Raw genomic sequence first — 14,582 nt, 5'->3', positions numbered from 1 at the left:
TGACATAATTCCTATGAGAAGACTTGGATTGTTTTTTTGGTCTATGGGTCCATAACCTCAAATTCACAAAGTAAATCTGGATTTCTGGTTTTGGATAAGTGGAAAACCTTATATTGTTTCAAAGCACCTCACCAAAATAACCTAAAAGGACCAGAGCTTGCTTATAAGAGCTTTTCAATTCTTAAATTTTCTGTTAGGTTTGTGATGGTCATTATATTGCTTGGCTTAAAATAAGAGGCTCATTTATGCAAAATCCTTCCTACCCAGTCTGAGTAAACCACAGTTTGACGGATGTGAAGGAAGAAAATGTCTTAGCTTTAGTTTGGACAGTCCCATATTGTTTCATATATGTGTTTACCCATGGCACTTTGGTTCTTTGATTTGTAAGTCTGTATAAACCACACAGGATATTCTGCATTCAATTGAATGTGCAGCTGTTCTAGAAAATGGCACCAGGGCTTGTACTAGGAATTGTACCATGGTACCAAGGAATTGTACTACTGAACAGGGGCACTGGATTTCAGACTTAGGCTGGAACAGTCTGATTCTGACCACATAGAGATGTGTGGAAATTTTCTGTCGTAGCAGATATCCTAGCTACTTAGGGTAGGTGTGTCTCTGTTTTGTTGCCTGTTATGAATGTTGAATGCAGCAGTATATCTTCTGATACTTGCAAGTCTCCCTTTGTATTAAACAGTTGAAATAGAATGCATGTTTTCTTTTCTAATTTGATTGTATTGTATTTAAATATCTATTTATGTATTTGGAGTTACAATGGCAAAACTTGGGAATTCTTCTCAGGAAGACTGAACTGACTTGTGAATGTCAGACAATACTTCACCCCACATGTTTATTGGTGGTCATCTGATATCAGCAGTGTCATACAAATGACATAACTTGTAGATACATATTGTGTATATATGGGGAAAGTATAGCAAGATTGACTTCCTTCTGTTATTGTTTGGTTTGTTTCTGTTTGTTTGTTTTTTATGTTGATTTTATTTTTTAATCTTCTTCAGGTTTAGGGAGTCACAGGTGGGTTGATCTAAGTGCTTAATTACGCTAAGGAGCTGGAAATTGGACCTGTGTATTTTTTCATGTCAGTACAATTATAATTTTCTTATGCATTCAGATATTTGCCTTTTAAGAGATGTCCAGTTGTTGCTAAAGATAAGAGCTCAGATAACTTCAAATTTTTTCTGAGCTTTCCTCACATTTGGACTGATCTAACTGACTCAGACTCACCTGTATTTTTCAGCTGATTGTCTTATTAGTCTGGGCCAAGGGAAAGAAGATAATAATACATATCTCATCTAAATAAGAGTTACTATATGGCAAGAAAAATTTGGGTGGGAGGAGAAGATAGAAGTGTCGTACCCAGAATGTATTTTGATATTGCAATAAAGACTATACAGATGCATCTGCATTAAAAAAGTTAAAGTTCTGATTATGCATCCTACTTTCAAAAACTTTTAAAAAACCTTTTGATTTTTTTATTTTATATGCAGAGATCTTGGATATGTTTTGATGTTTGTGACAAATTGCAGTAAAACAAAACAAAACAAAAAAAAAAAAAACCCAAAAAGCAACAATGGAGATCTTCCTGAGGAAGTAGAGTTCCTTTCTTTAAGAAGACAACCAGAATAGCCTCTAAGAAACAAATGCATATTTGAGTACCTTTTCATGGACAGTTATCAGCTAAATCCCTCCTTTGGCCTAAAAGATGTGTGCGTTCTTGAGGGCTTCAAATAGTAATCACTTCCAGGAGTGACTTCCATTAAATACCTTCTAACATTACTATAACAAATACTCTTCCATCCATGCGTTAGGCCTGCTTGAGGCTTACAAGATCCCAAAATGCTAGCAAGTATGCTTAAATATCAGCTGGTATTCAGGTGTTTTTCAGTGTGCAATGATTGCGTACCAAATGGTTCTTGAAGAATAAAGAATTTCTTGGGTTTTATCAGTATTATTGAGACTTCAAGCATAAACCTCTGTATTTAGAACAACTACTTTTTCAGCCTCACTTTCAGAAGTACACAAAATGCCATGTGTAGAGTTTCATTTATTCATTATGTTTTTAGAATTCAAATGGATGAGTTTAGTACAGTGTTGCAAGGCAAATCAGCCCTTCACTGCTGCCTCTGAAAATAATGGAAGAATGATATGATTGTCCCTGTAGGCTTGCTGCAGGGCTGGTGTATGACAATACTTTTTGTCTGGGTTGTCTGCTCATCGCATTTTCAAACAGTTTTCTTTTTGTCTCTCAAGACTGGCCACCAGAGTAACCTTGTCAAATAGGACAGTCTCTACACTACCTGCTCATGATTGTAAAGAAATGTTTGTAAAAAAACAGAATGATACTGAAAAAGTGTTTTGTCCTTTCTAATGCCACTATCAGGTTGGGAAGAAATGGGGAATGTTTTTCTGAGACTGGAAAAGTGCAATTTTTCATTACTGTTGCTATGGAAACTAGTACTGGTACAGTGTCTACTTCTTGTTTGTCAGTTCTTATGCCTGATGTGCAGTGGTTGCTCCTAAGATGACTCTTACAAATAACATCAGGATGCCAGGGAAATTTGCAAGCCTTTCATCTCTTACCTTCCTCTTTTCTGAACGGTGATGCACACAGAAGAACTCTGCTGGCTTAGCATTGCAGAGAGAGCATGACTCTTGGAGAATCGCACAAAGCGGTGAGCACTGAGTGAGCAGACTGAACAACAAATTCTCTTCACAAACCCAATAACCTTTCCCTCTGGGGTGGGTGGAAGGATACCATGTAATGAGAATTCTTTGCAGTATACCTGTGGGAAAGAAAGAGCACAAAATGTTGCATTAATAGTTCTACTGTGATAAAATCAAAAAGGCCAGTTAAGTCTGGAGTCAAAGAAGAATGATGTCCTGTGCTGTTAACTCTCTTGTAGTTCAGATGTGTGCTGTTGAGATAGTCAGTTTGCTCATTGGAGTTGTCAACACCCTGACTAACTATAGTTGGAAGGTGCAATGATTTCAGAAATGGACACAGTCATATTATTTGGAGAAGGAAAAGGACTTTGTCAATCCCATCTTCACCTCAGGACTGTAGCAGGTTGGGCCCTTATCAGGAGGAAAAACAGATGCTATGTTTTGAAATTCAGTTGCTGCTGCCGACAACACTTGTCTTACTAGTGAGGGAATAATAATTTCCTGAGTCCAGAAACACTCAAGTGGATCTGATTCAAGAATACTTAGTCTACAGCCTTGCCACCCACTATTTAGAAGAAGCAATAACATATATGCACTTACAAAACAGTTATTTTGCAGTTGTACAGTCATCAAAGTTTAGTTACCTTTTATTCTTCCTGCTCGTGTGTGTAGGACCCTGTAAGGTAGTAAGACAAGCAAGCTGTTTTTTCTTTGTTTGTCTTCGTCTGTGTGTGTGTGTGAGTGATTGTGAATTTTTTACCTTCTTGAGTGGAATAAAATTATTAGGAAGTGATAGTCCTTGCATCTTCCCTGCCGCAAATGAACCAGCTACGCGTTCTCCAGCCTGGTTACATGGAAATATTTCATGACATTTAAGTAAATAATTTTAAACATCTTTGAGGGTCTACGTTCAATTCTCAGGATGCCCACAAACTTCCTTTGTTTATAATATCTTGTTAATCTGTTGGACAGCTGAAAAAAAACCAAACCAAGCCAACAACAACAACAACCAGAAATAACATGGGAATATGATATTTTGAACCTGATATTTGAACAGGTGAAATTGAGAAGTTTGAACAGTGGTGAAGCTGACTAATTTCTAGACAGATATGACAATGCATATGGAACCTCATTTGTCAATTCTTGATGCATACAGGGGAATACCTTGATGAAGCTTTCAGTGAAGCTTATTTAAATGTTAAGAAAATAAAGGTGATAGAAATACTGTGGAAGACAAATGCAATAAAAATAGCCTTGTTTCATTAGATTAAACCATTCTTCCAGAACAGCATAAACTATACTGCTTTTCTCTGTTACATGTCTTAAATGTTATCTGTTTATTCTGAACTTACGGCTGGACATTCATTGCCATTTTTCTGTAGATGTCTGCAGGGCTGCACTCTTTTGAGGATAAGAAGCATGTACAGGGCTGATAGATGTCCAGATATACAAGGAATGGCAAGTGCTCACATGTAGAAAGAAACGTAAAGTACACGAATTATCTAATTATTCTTTGTCACTGACATAATAAAAGCAACAGTAGTTTTACAGGAATTATATGCCATACACCTTTCATGTTTGGCAGTAAAGGAATTCAGCTGTAGAATAAGTTTCATGTATGTTGTAGGAACTATGAGTGCTGAAGGTGACAAAAAGCACTTTTGATAAAGTAATTAAAATCTAAACATGACATTTACTCGGGAGAACTGGAAAATAGAACACTTCAAAAATAAAATAAATTTAGCAAGCATCTAGGCAGAGCACAGAATTAATTTTTCTTTTCTGAATTTCTGATTTGGTTAACCTCATCTCTATTGTAGAGCTAGTGCAAAGTATATCCTTGACACACTATCATTATTCTGATCTGTTCTGCTTCAAAGACTGATGCTCTGAAAATGTTTTCAGAGTTCTGGGAATCTTGAGATCTGTAACGCTTTTTCAGATATGGGATAAATGATACTTTCCTTCCTCAGCCTATTCTTGTACGCTTCTAGTGTTTATGATTGACATTTTCCAAACGAGTTAGCCTGAGGCAGACATTTTCTCGGGAAGATTTCATCTCAGGTGGTTGTGGTTGGGGAAAATTATAAATAACTCAAAAGGTGGTTTCAGCAAGAAAGTGTCAGGTAACCTTAATAAAACATGAAAATACCAGACCTGTCCAAACTAAACATAGTGTATTGTTGTGAATACATAAAATCTGGTTTCCTATTCAATCAACAGAAGGAGAAATTTCCTTCTAGTGTTATAAGAAGATATATTTTATAGAAATTTTGATCACCCTTGCTCTGAATTTCTGTCCTTTACCAGTACTGCTCTGCTCAGAAACATGTTTTATATTGCATTATTAATCTCTGTAATGTTAGCCTTATACTTTATATCATATTATTAATATTGATCCAAAATTTAGGCTGTTCTGTACAAGCAGAAGTTACTAACTGGCAGCTTTATTCTGCCTAATGCAGACTTGTGTGTGAAGGGTAAGATGGAGAAAGATTCAGGAACAGCTGGAATATACATAGTAAATGCATTTAGCCATATACATACCAGAGATATATTCCTGTGTTGGCTGCTGCTTATCTTCTCCTAGAGACAGTTTTGCTTTTTCATCAAGGGAAAATGTCAGGGAAACTTGGCTCCATTACCTCCATCCCCTTCTTTTTCTTTTAATACATACTAGCAATCAAACTTAGCCATGCAGACAGGGATTTGTAAAATTATGTATGCTCAGGATATACTCAGAGAATAGTTTGCACTGTTCCCAAAGTCTGCTGTCAAGGTGAGGTTACAGTCATATAAGGAAGGTTTGTGTTTCGAATTATTTTGGCAAGACAATTAGTTAAAGCTGAAGGAAGAATATCCCTAAACATCCTCTGTATTCATCCTAGGGATGTGACTGTATGGCTTGTTTTGCTCCTTGTTTCATTCCGAGTCCTTGAACTCTGTCTATACTACAAACTTTTAGTGGCTAGGCTTTAATACAGGTCAAATCAAGCTGCACCCTTGATGAGGAAACCCAGGTGGGACTAAGTAAACTGTTGAAGGGTTTTCCATTAGACAGCACAGATGAAAGTTTATCCTGATAGTATGTCAAGGCTTAGTACCTGTGTCAAAGAGAAATGGTATTTTATCATGAAGACGTAAATTATTATCCACTTCTCAATGTAGATTTGCTCTTAAACTTTATTCGCTTGGGTGCAAAGGGGTGGAAAAGATTCTTGACTCTCCAGGAATATGTCTGCATTCTCACTTATAAAAAAAATCATTTTCCTTTTTCTTCCACATTCACCCAAAGCATATTCATAAGATATTGAACCCTTAGCAAATGAAGGCTTATTAGTTAACAGTGTTTAATTTAATTGTCATTATCAGCTTTGGTGCCACTTGTTTATTAAAATTATTATTTCTCTCTAAATACATTGTCAGGTTCATGTCTTAGTTGTACGAAAAGAGAATATGAAAAATACTGATTAAAAGTAGAACTTTTTGATGTGCTTCATAAATGAAGGTAAAATGATTACTTTTATCTGGAAGGCATTTATGTATCACTAGATCATACTACTTATTCCACCACTCATTAAAAGTCCGGCTCAGAAGAGGAGAGAGAGACAGAAGTGGCCTTTCTGTGGTGGTTTTTTGTTTGTTTGTTTGTCACCCGCCCCCCTCCCCCATAGCACCTCCCCAACAGAGGCTGTTTTATCACCTTCATCTTAGAAGTGGTTTTGATATCAGTGTGCTGAATGTCTGCATGTGTGAATAGCATCTGGTTTATAGCTTTTGTCAAAAAGAGGTTTTTTACTGGAAAAGGATAGATATTTCAGTTGTTGCAACTGAATATAAGACTATGCAGAAAAGAATTGTTTTTTAAAAAAATTATCAAACATAATTACTTTCTCTTCCCCTACTAAATATTTCAGATTTCCCCGCCCCCCCCCCCCCTTTTTATTTTTTCAGGTTACTGATTTTTACATATTTCAATAATTTAAATAATTTCTGGAAAGAGAGTTTGGGAATCATTAGTTTTGAAAATATGTTCTGTGAATTTTAGTTGCAATATCTGATGCTGCTACTTGATTTTGTTACTTTTAATTTTCATTTGCTAGTTGACAGTATGTAATGAGTTGTCCAATATATTCAGGGATGTCCATGACTCATTGTCTGTGGAGGCACACCAAAATCAAACCAGACAGGTGATGATAAACTCAAAACTTTATTCTAACCAAAACTGTTTAGCAGAGAATCAACTAGAAATGAGGCTTATCAAAATCATTTAACACTATAAACCACAGGTCTAGGATTGTATACAAACAATTAGTACTGCATAGACAACGTAAGTATTGTTAAGCTTGAGAAGTGAGGATCCAAACTATGCAAACTCACTTGCCTATAGGATGAGGGCTCTCAAGAGTACCCAGAATGTGTGATCATTCACCAATAAGGCAAGAGTTCTCAATCTTAAGAAGTTTCCTTAGGTGGTGTCCCAACTCGAGGGAAGAATCCACAACTACAGACCTGCTACTTTGAAGGGGATGGACTCAAAACGGGGTATCTGGTGGGGTTCCATTTCTCCCCTAGGTCAAATGTAATCAGTGGTCATATATGGTCAGGTCTTTGTAATATATTTATATTTACTTCAGTATTCTATCCCAGAATTAGGCAAAAAAAAAAAAAGGTTTTTCCTCTTGTAATTTGATTTGTTAAGAGTTTTGTAAAACTTACTTGTTATTGTGACTTATGGCTCCTGTTTTGTCACTACAGCAGTGTGCTTATCTCTATTAACCAATTAGGATAGACATATTAGTTAATGGCACTTTGTTGAATCAGTTACAATAAATCAGTCTGATGAGGGTCAGAAAATGAAAAGATGTTGAAAAATAAGAGAACAAACTTACAGCTGTTTCAATGCTAGATTTCTTTGACCAGTGTAGTTGTGTATCAATGTGCTTTCATAACTTTTGCTATCTAAATATTTTGGTAATTTAAGCACCTCACTGGCAGTAACATTATTGTCCTGATAGCATCTCTGTGAACAAAAAACTGTATTTTAAAAAATATAGCAAAAGGAAGATTTGGTCTGAGCTTAAAACTGAACCAAAGTTTCTTGACTTATCTCCAGTGACATACTGGCCACAATATCCATCTCCTGAGAATGATAAATGAATTTATGTTGAATTTGCTTTCAATCAGATGATCAAAACTCTGTTTTGGCACTACATATTTTGCCAGATATTAGTTCTTTAAGTCACTGTACATACTAAAAGGTACAACAGTATGTTGCATGAAAACTGGCTTGGAAGCTATGTGAAACAACCAGCAAGAAAGAACTAATTTGCCAAAGAAAAATTGGTGGAAAATGACCTGAACTGAAATGGAAGGATTTGTTTTACTTCCATGTCTAGAAAGACTTCTGTTGAAGCTTTATCAGCTTGACATATCATGTCTTCATTAAAACTATATTAATATTGCTTGTTATTTGTTTATGTTATCACACACAAGTCCAGCTTTTTGGTTGGTCTTGTGAGACGAGGATATACTAGTTTTTGTACTGTAATAAGTTCACTAATACTAGCCATTACCTGAGATTTTGGTAATCCTGTTCACAGGCCAGAGACTAAATTAGGAATGGGTGTTTTGTTAAGTTCTTTGTCCTCCTATTCTTTAGTGCTTAGGGAGGTGTTACAGACTAAAAGCTGGCCAAAATTAGATCTCTAAATAGTGAGGGTGAAAGACGGGCTCCCTTCAGATTAGTGAAGCTCCTTGTTCAGGTGGTCTTGGATAATAACTGAGAAACCTCATCAGTGTGTCAGACTACATGGTTTAAATGCTGTGGCCCTCTTCTCCAGCAGCCTCAACAGGCCAATTCTGAGGTTTAAGGTAAGCATGTCTTAGTTGAAGCAAATAAACACATTCCCACAATTTTAGTGGCTGTAGTTTCTTGATACACAATACTAGCTGCTTCCTTTCTCTGCTCAAGAGGTCCAAACCCCTTTTGTTAACTTTTCCTCCTGCATTCTAATTAGATAACAGCAGAGGTAATTACTCAGTGCCTGAGTGATTTATTTCTCTTGAAAACATTTTTTCTTCATGATCTTGAAAGGCTACTTTGGTTGCCAAATACCTGATTTATCAAGCGATTTGTTTCTGAATCTTCTTATTAGAAAAGAACTAATGTTAAGTCTCGGAAATGCAACAGTGGAAAAATCTAGTGCTGCTATTATGGTTAATTAAAAAAAAAAAGAAAAAGAATTATGTGAGAGACATGTTCAGCATCTTTCGCATGTGATCAGTGGAAGATCAGAATCATAGAATCATTTCAGCTGGAAGAGACCCTCAGCTGCATCGAGTCCAGCCATAACCTAACCTAACTCCAACACTAAACCATGTCCCTAAGAACCTTCTCTAAACACTTTTTAAACACCTCCAGGGATGGTGACTCCACCTCTTTCCTGGGCAGCCTGTTCCAATGCCTGACAACTCTTTCCATGAATGTTTTTTTCCTAATACCCAATCTAAACCTCCTCTGGTGCAACTTGAGGCCATTTCCTCTTGTCCTATCACTTACTACATGGGAGAAGAGACCAACACCCTCCATGCTACAACCCCTTTCAGGTAGTTGTAGGCAGCAATAAGGTCTTCCCTGAACTTCCTTTTCTTCAGGTTAAACAGCCCCAGCTCCCTCAGCTGCTCCTCATAAGACTTGTGCTCCAGACCCATCACCAGCTTCATTGCTGGAGTGTTCCATAAAGTTCTGTTCATAGATAGGGTTATGCTGTTCATTTGATTATTGTGTGGGAGTTCTCTGAGACTTCAGTTTGTTTGTTTTTTTAAATTTAATAAAAAGTTAGATTTTTTTTTGTTCATAATGGTTCTGCTGAGTCCTTTCTTCATAAAAACAGAACAGAAACATAATTTTTTCATTGAAGTTGCAGGAAAACCTGTTATATCAATAAATTGCTGCCTGTTTCTGACAGCATGCCTCCTCAATGCAGCTCAGACATGCCAGTATGGTATATACCACAGGTACAGCGCATGAAGTATGATCTATTTGTCATGGGATTAATTAATATCTTCAAATTAAATGCCTTCTGTTCAATAATTCTTTTTGTAACATTTAATTTATTTTAATCACAGGAGGTTTTTTAAGAGAAGATTCTACTCTGAGCCTCAAGCTTTTCATTTGCATAAGTGTTCATGATAGTAATAGGTTTTTGTATTTGAACACCGATTTTGAAATGTTCAGCAGTGAAAAAATATACACACTTTCTATTTCTATTTGAGTTGTTTCTGTAAATTCAAGACCTCTTCTACAGAACTAAACTCCACTTTAAACTGATGGCAGAAGAAATAATTACTTGCAATAAAAGAAATCTTAAAGATATTATATGCCTGGTGTTTGCTGGAATCTGATCAGCTGTGCCATGAAGAAAGAATGTGCTTATATTCACATACAGTACTGTTTATGTAAGACATGGTTTTCGCAAACACTATGCATATTGTGGTTAGCATGTCAAGTATTTCACTTGAAAAGTTGGGTTTGACAGCCTTGAAGTAATGCAGAGCTTTAGAATAGAAGGCCGTTTCCAAACATCTGTATATCAACACAAGACATTCCTGAGACACAATGTGTAGCTTCAGTGTATTTTGTTTGTGTGCTTGATATCCTGTATTGTGTTAACACTGATAGGGGTTTTTGTCAGTTAGGGAAAAATTGTAATGTGATCTGTATTGCTTAGATGGTATTTCTCAAATAGCCTTTAAGCACTGCATGAAGTTCTGTTCAGTTCCTCACCTCTGAATATATATGGAAATGCACTGTCTGGGCTCGTTGCAAAGTAGGAAGAGTTCTTTGGGTAAATGACACTTCAAACGGGATCTGTTGGCATTAAAAAAAAAAAAAAAAAAAGTCAAGAAAATAAAGGAGGGTTTCTGAGTAATAAGACATGGCTGGACAGTCAGCATCATGTTGGCTAGTTTCAAATTCAAAGATGCTTTAAGAGCTGTTAGACAATCTCAGCCTAAAACTGCTGATGAAATAATGGGCCTTCCGTGCTGCTCACAGTGATTCTGTCCATAAAGTCCATACAATAGAAATTGTCCTAGTTCAATTAACAGTTTTTAAACAGGCAAACTTAATGGTAATCCCTGAAGCTACAAATATGCCCAGAAAAAATCGTACTTTCATTGAGAGCAGTAGGTGAACTTGATGTTACTGAAGAATTTTCACTGATATTATTGGTAACGTTTAAAAGGTTTGGAAGTATAATGACAAACAGGTGTTTTATATGAGTAGGAAATCAGAATTCAGTCCATAACTTGAATTAACTACTACTGTTGTTACAATTTGCCAAATTTGGATAATAGGAAGTTTGAATAAATTTTTTACATATTACTTTAATGGTCAAAATCCTGCAAATGTCAGTATAGGACCTAATTAATACAATCTTGTGGGATGATAGTGTAAGCTTTAAATGCTCAATGAATTTATGCCATGTCAAACAAACATGATTTTCTTGTTGTTTTTAAATCCGAAGCATGATTATATTATGACAATGCGGTTAGGGAGAGATGTGGAAATCGATTTCCCCTCCCCAAACATTAGTATCACATAATGTGATACTGAAATAGCACCATGTTCAGTCGATTTGGAACTGACTAAATGGATTTACAGTTAATCACCTATGTCAGGTAAATAGAGGCAACTTCTATGCAGATGCTTGTAGGCACATTTTAGTGTCAATATTTTCTTGCTAATGAATTGTGTATATGAATGATTAAATTTTCAAGAGACACAAATGTCAGAAAATTCTGGGGTATTTTGTTTCTGTAGGGCATTCTCATTGTAGCATTTTATCAGGTGGACCTATCTGAAAAAAAAAAAAAAAACAAAAAAAACCTTTTATATAGTTGAATAGAGGGTGGTCTTACAGCAAATAATGTAGATTATGTGTAAAGCATTGAAAGGAATGTCCTGTAGTCCACACGAACCAGAATGGTCTTCAGGTGATAGCTGAAAACACCCCCACTATGAATATGAAAGTATGTTATATCTGTCTATATTGTTATGGCCTTGTCATTATGGATAATATCAGGTCAAAAGGTCAACATGAGGAGGGTTCAGAAGAGAATACCAAGAGCAGTTGGGGATTTGAGAAGTAGGTCTTATGGCCCAATTTAGTTTGATCAAGAGGGAAAAAATGAGGCACACCTGTGTGCATAAGAGATTTTTGAACTTAAACGAATTTCAACATAGCAGAAAAGGTCTGATACGGTACAATATTCCCAAAGCTAACCACCCTCCGCCCCCCCCCCCCCAACAAAAAACAAACCAATCAACCAAACCAAACAAACAAAACCTCAAAAAAACAAAAACAAATTCAGACTGGAAAACAAAAGTAAATATTTAATCCTCAAGGTCCTTAATAAGTCAAAGGCAATTGAGAATCTACTCCATCCTTCTGTTTTGGGTTTTTTCAGTCAAGATGGGATAAAAAGCAAGATACATTATATAATCTGAAAAAAACCCCAAACCACTCAAGAAAGAAAATGATAGATGTTTTGTTTTATGTTCACAGGAGGGGAGACTTAAAAGGTCTCTTTGCCTCTTTTTGGCTGAAAACTATGAAATGTGAGTAAACAGAAAGTTTACACCAAAACTCGTTTTTGTAAGACTTTAGCCAAACACCTTCAACTGTCTGCAATTATTTGTTTGAGCTAGTAGATTAGTGCACAGGCCTAAGGACTGGATTTGGCTGACTTTGGGTTTAGGCCTTGGAAAATATTTAACATCATAAATTATGCAGGAGAATATTGCTCTTTTTAATCCTCATGTCTTGTCCCCTAGTCTAGCAGCCCATGTTTTTCCCATTTGAGAATTCTTTTTTTTTTTTTTTCTAAAAAGGAAAAAATGATAGACGGTCACATTGTTTTGGTAAATTAATTCCAGAAAGCATTTCTTGAAAATAAATTGTTTTTAAAGTCAACAATGCCCATCCTTCTGTTTTATTTTCATGAATATTTTAAGACTACTAATATTCTTCAGTCTCATGCATATTTTTTCTTCAATTAAAAAAATTTAACCCTCACTTTCCATTTCAAATTATTTCTTAAGTGGATTTTCAAGGTAAAAACACATGAAGCTTATCTGCATGACTAATCTTTCCATCTTTTATAAGGCAGAGATTAAACCCCAAAGTTTCATACTTGTGATGAAAGCAAGCTTTTTTTTTTTTTTTTTTTTGGTGTGTGTGTGTGTGTGTCATTTCTAATGGCATGTTTTATATCAACTCTTTGTTACTCAGGTCTAAAGTATTCCATGTTGTGTGTGTTTTAAGGACTAGAGATGACCAGCCTTTTAAGCTTCATGTTGCCTGTGAGTGGTTTAAGTGCTCCTCCAAACCAGGGTAGAATTGAGGTTCTGGTGTCTGAGAAAATGGAATAATATAAATAGATACTTGGGAGGACAAGCAAGTATCAATGCCCAGTTCCCAATCCATTCAAACACTCTTGCTCTCCCCTTTCACTCCGAAAAAGCTTCCCCAAGCTTTTTCACATGTAATGTTTGACTGTTCTGCCCGTCTTCCTGCCTCACAATCATCATAAAAGAAGACAGAAAATTCTCCCTCTGGAGAGTGGGGATGTCCATTCATGAAAGCAGTGAAAGAAACTTTTCAGAACTTTTTCTTTCTACTCAGGTGGAAGTTTTAGCATACTGTGGACTACTTCAGTCCCTCTGTTACTTCAATAGATATAGTCAGCCACCACACAGAGCAGACTGCAAATCCACAGCTGTTAAAAGAAATTTCCAGTGTTTCAGAAGAATGTCGTTAGGAATAAACATATTGTTTCAATAGTTCACGTATTTACTGAGCTACCAAGTTCCTATTCAAGGGAACATACAAATTGTTTCTGGAGATCAATGACTATATCTAAATACAACCTTTTGTGTGTCAAATAAAATAAGTTTTCTAGAACAATGGGAACCTTTAACACTAATGACATGACAATATAAACATTTTTGGTTTGCATTAATACAGAAAGTGTCAGTAGAACATAGCATTAAGTTTTGCATTGCATAGGTTTACCTGATCCTCCCAAAGGTTATCTGTCATTAAGAAAAAGCAAGATACAAATCTATCCCTCACAGTAAACCTTGTCCTGAGGAATTTATTGCTTACAGGATTAGGGTATAAGTGTTGTGGCTTGTCAAACAAAACACTCTAAACCAAAATGTAAGTACAGTTACTGCAAATAAGAAAAGTTCTAGATTCAGAAACAGATACGAATCAAAGATCACTCCCTACTAAAAATCTGGGTTCTATTTTCTCAAATTAATTCTGTCTCTTCAAATTTATGTGGTACAAAACACCTTTTCCTTCTTCTGTTTTTGCTTGTTTGTTTGTTTATGTGTTGAGGTTTGGGTGACTTTTTGTTTGCTCTTTTTCTTGTTTTTCCAAAATGCAAGACTGAATATTACTTACTCCACTAACTACAAGTACAAATGTGTAGCAGGAATTGTATAGGGAATAATACAATTCAGATGTATTTTTAATTGAAGTGAAATTATTTAAAGGTGAACTACTATAGTCAAGCAATTTCTTTAAAAGTGAACATAATTTTTACGGTAGCTGTACTTCCTTTGCTAAGCCTAGTGAAAAACTTAAATATTTAAATAGAAATGCATGCGAAACCATAATACAATTTATAAGCAGATGCTGTGGAAGAATGACTCAAGCACATATTAATAACTGATAGTTTTATCAAATGATGAAAATTTCAGATTACACTTAAATGGCTAAAACCTACAATCAAGATTGTGAACCAAAACTGACAGAACTTTATTCAAAGCAAGTGATTTGGCAAAGGAGCCAGATCAAAGGCAGGAAAAAAATACCAAACCC

This window comes from Patagioenas fasciata, chromosome 2 (assembly GCF_037038585.1).
Source record: "Patagioenas fasciata isolate bPatFas1 chromosome 2, bPatFas1.hap1, whole genome shotgun sequence".
Classification (NCBI taxonomy): Eukaryota; Metazoa; Chordata; class Aves; order Columbiformes; family Columbidae; genus Patagioenas; species Patagioenas fasciata.
Note: the sequence above shows the minus strand (reverse complement) of the source record.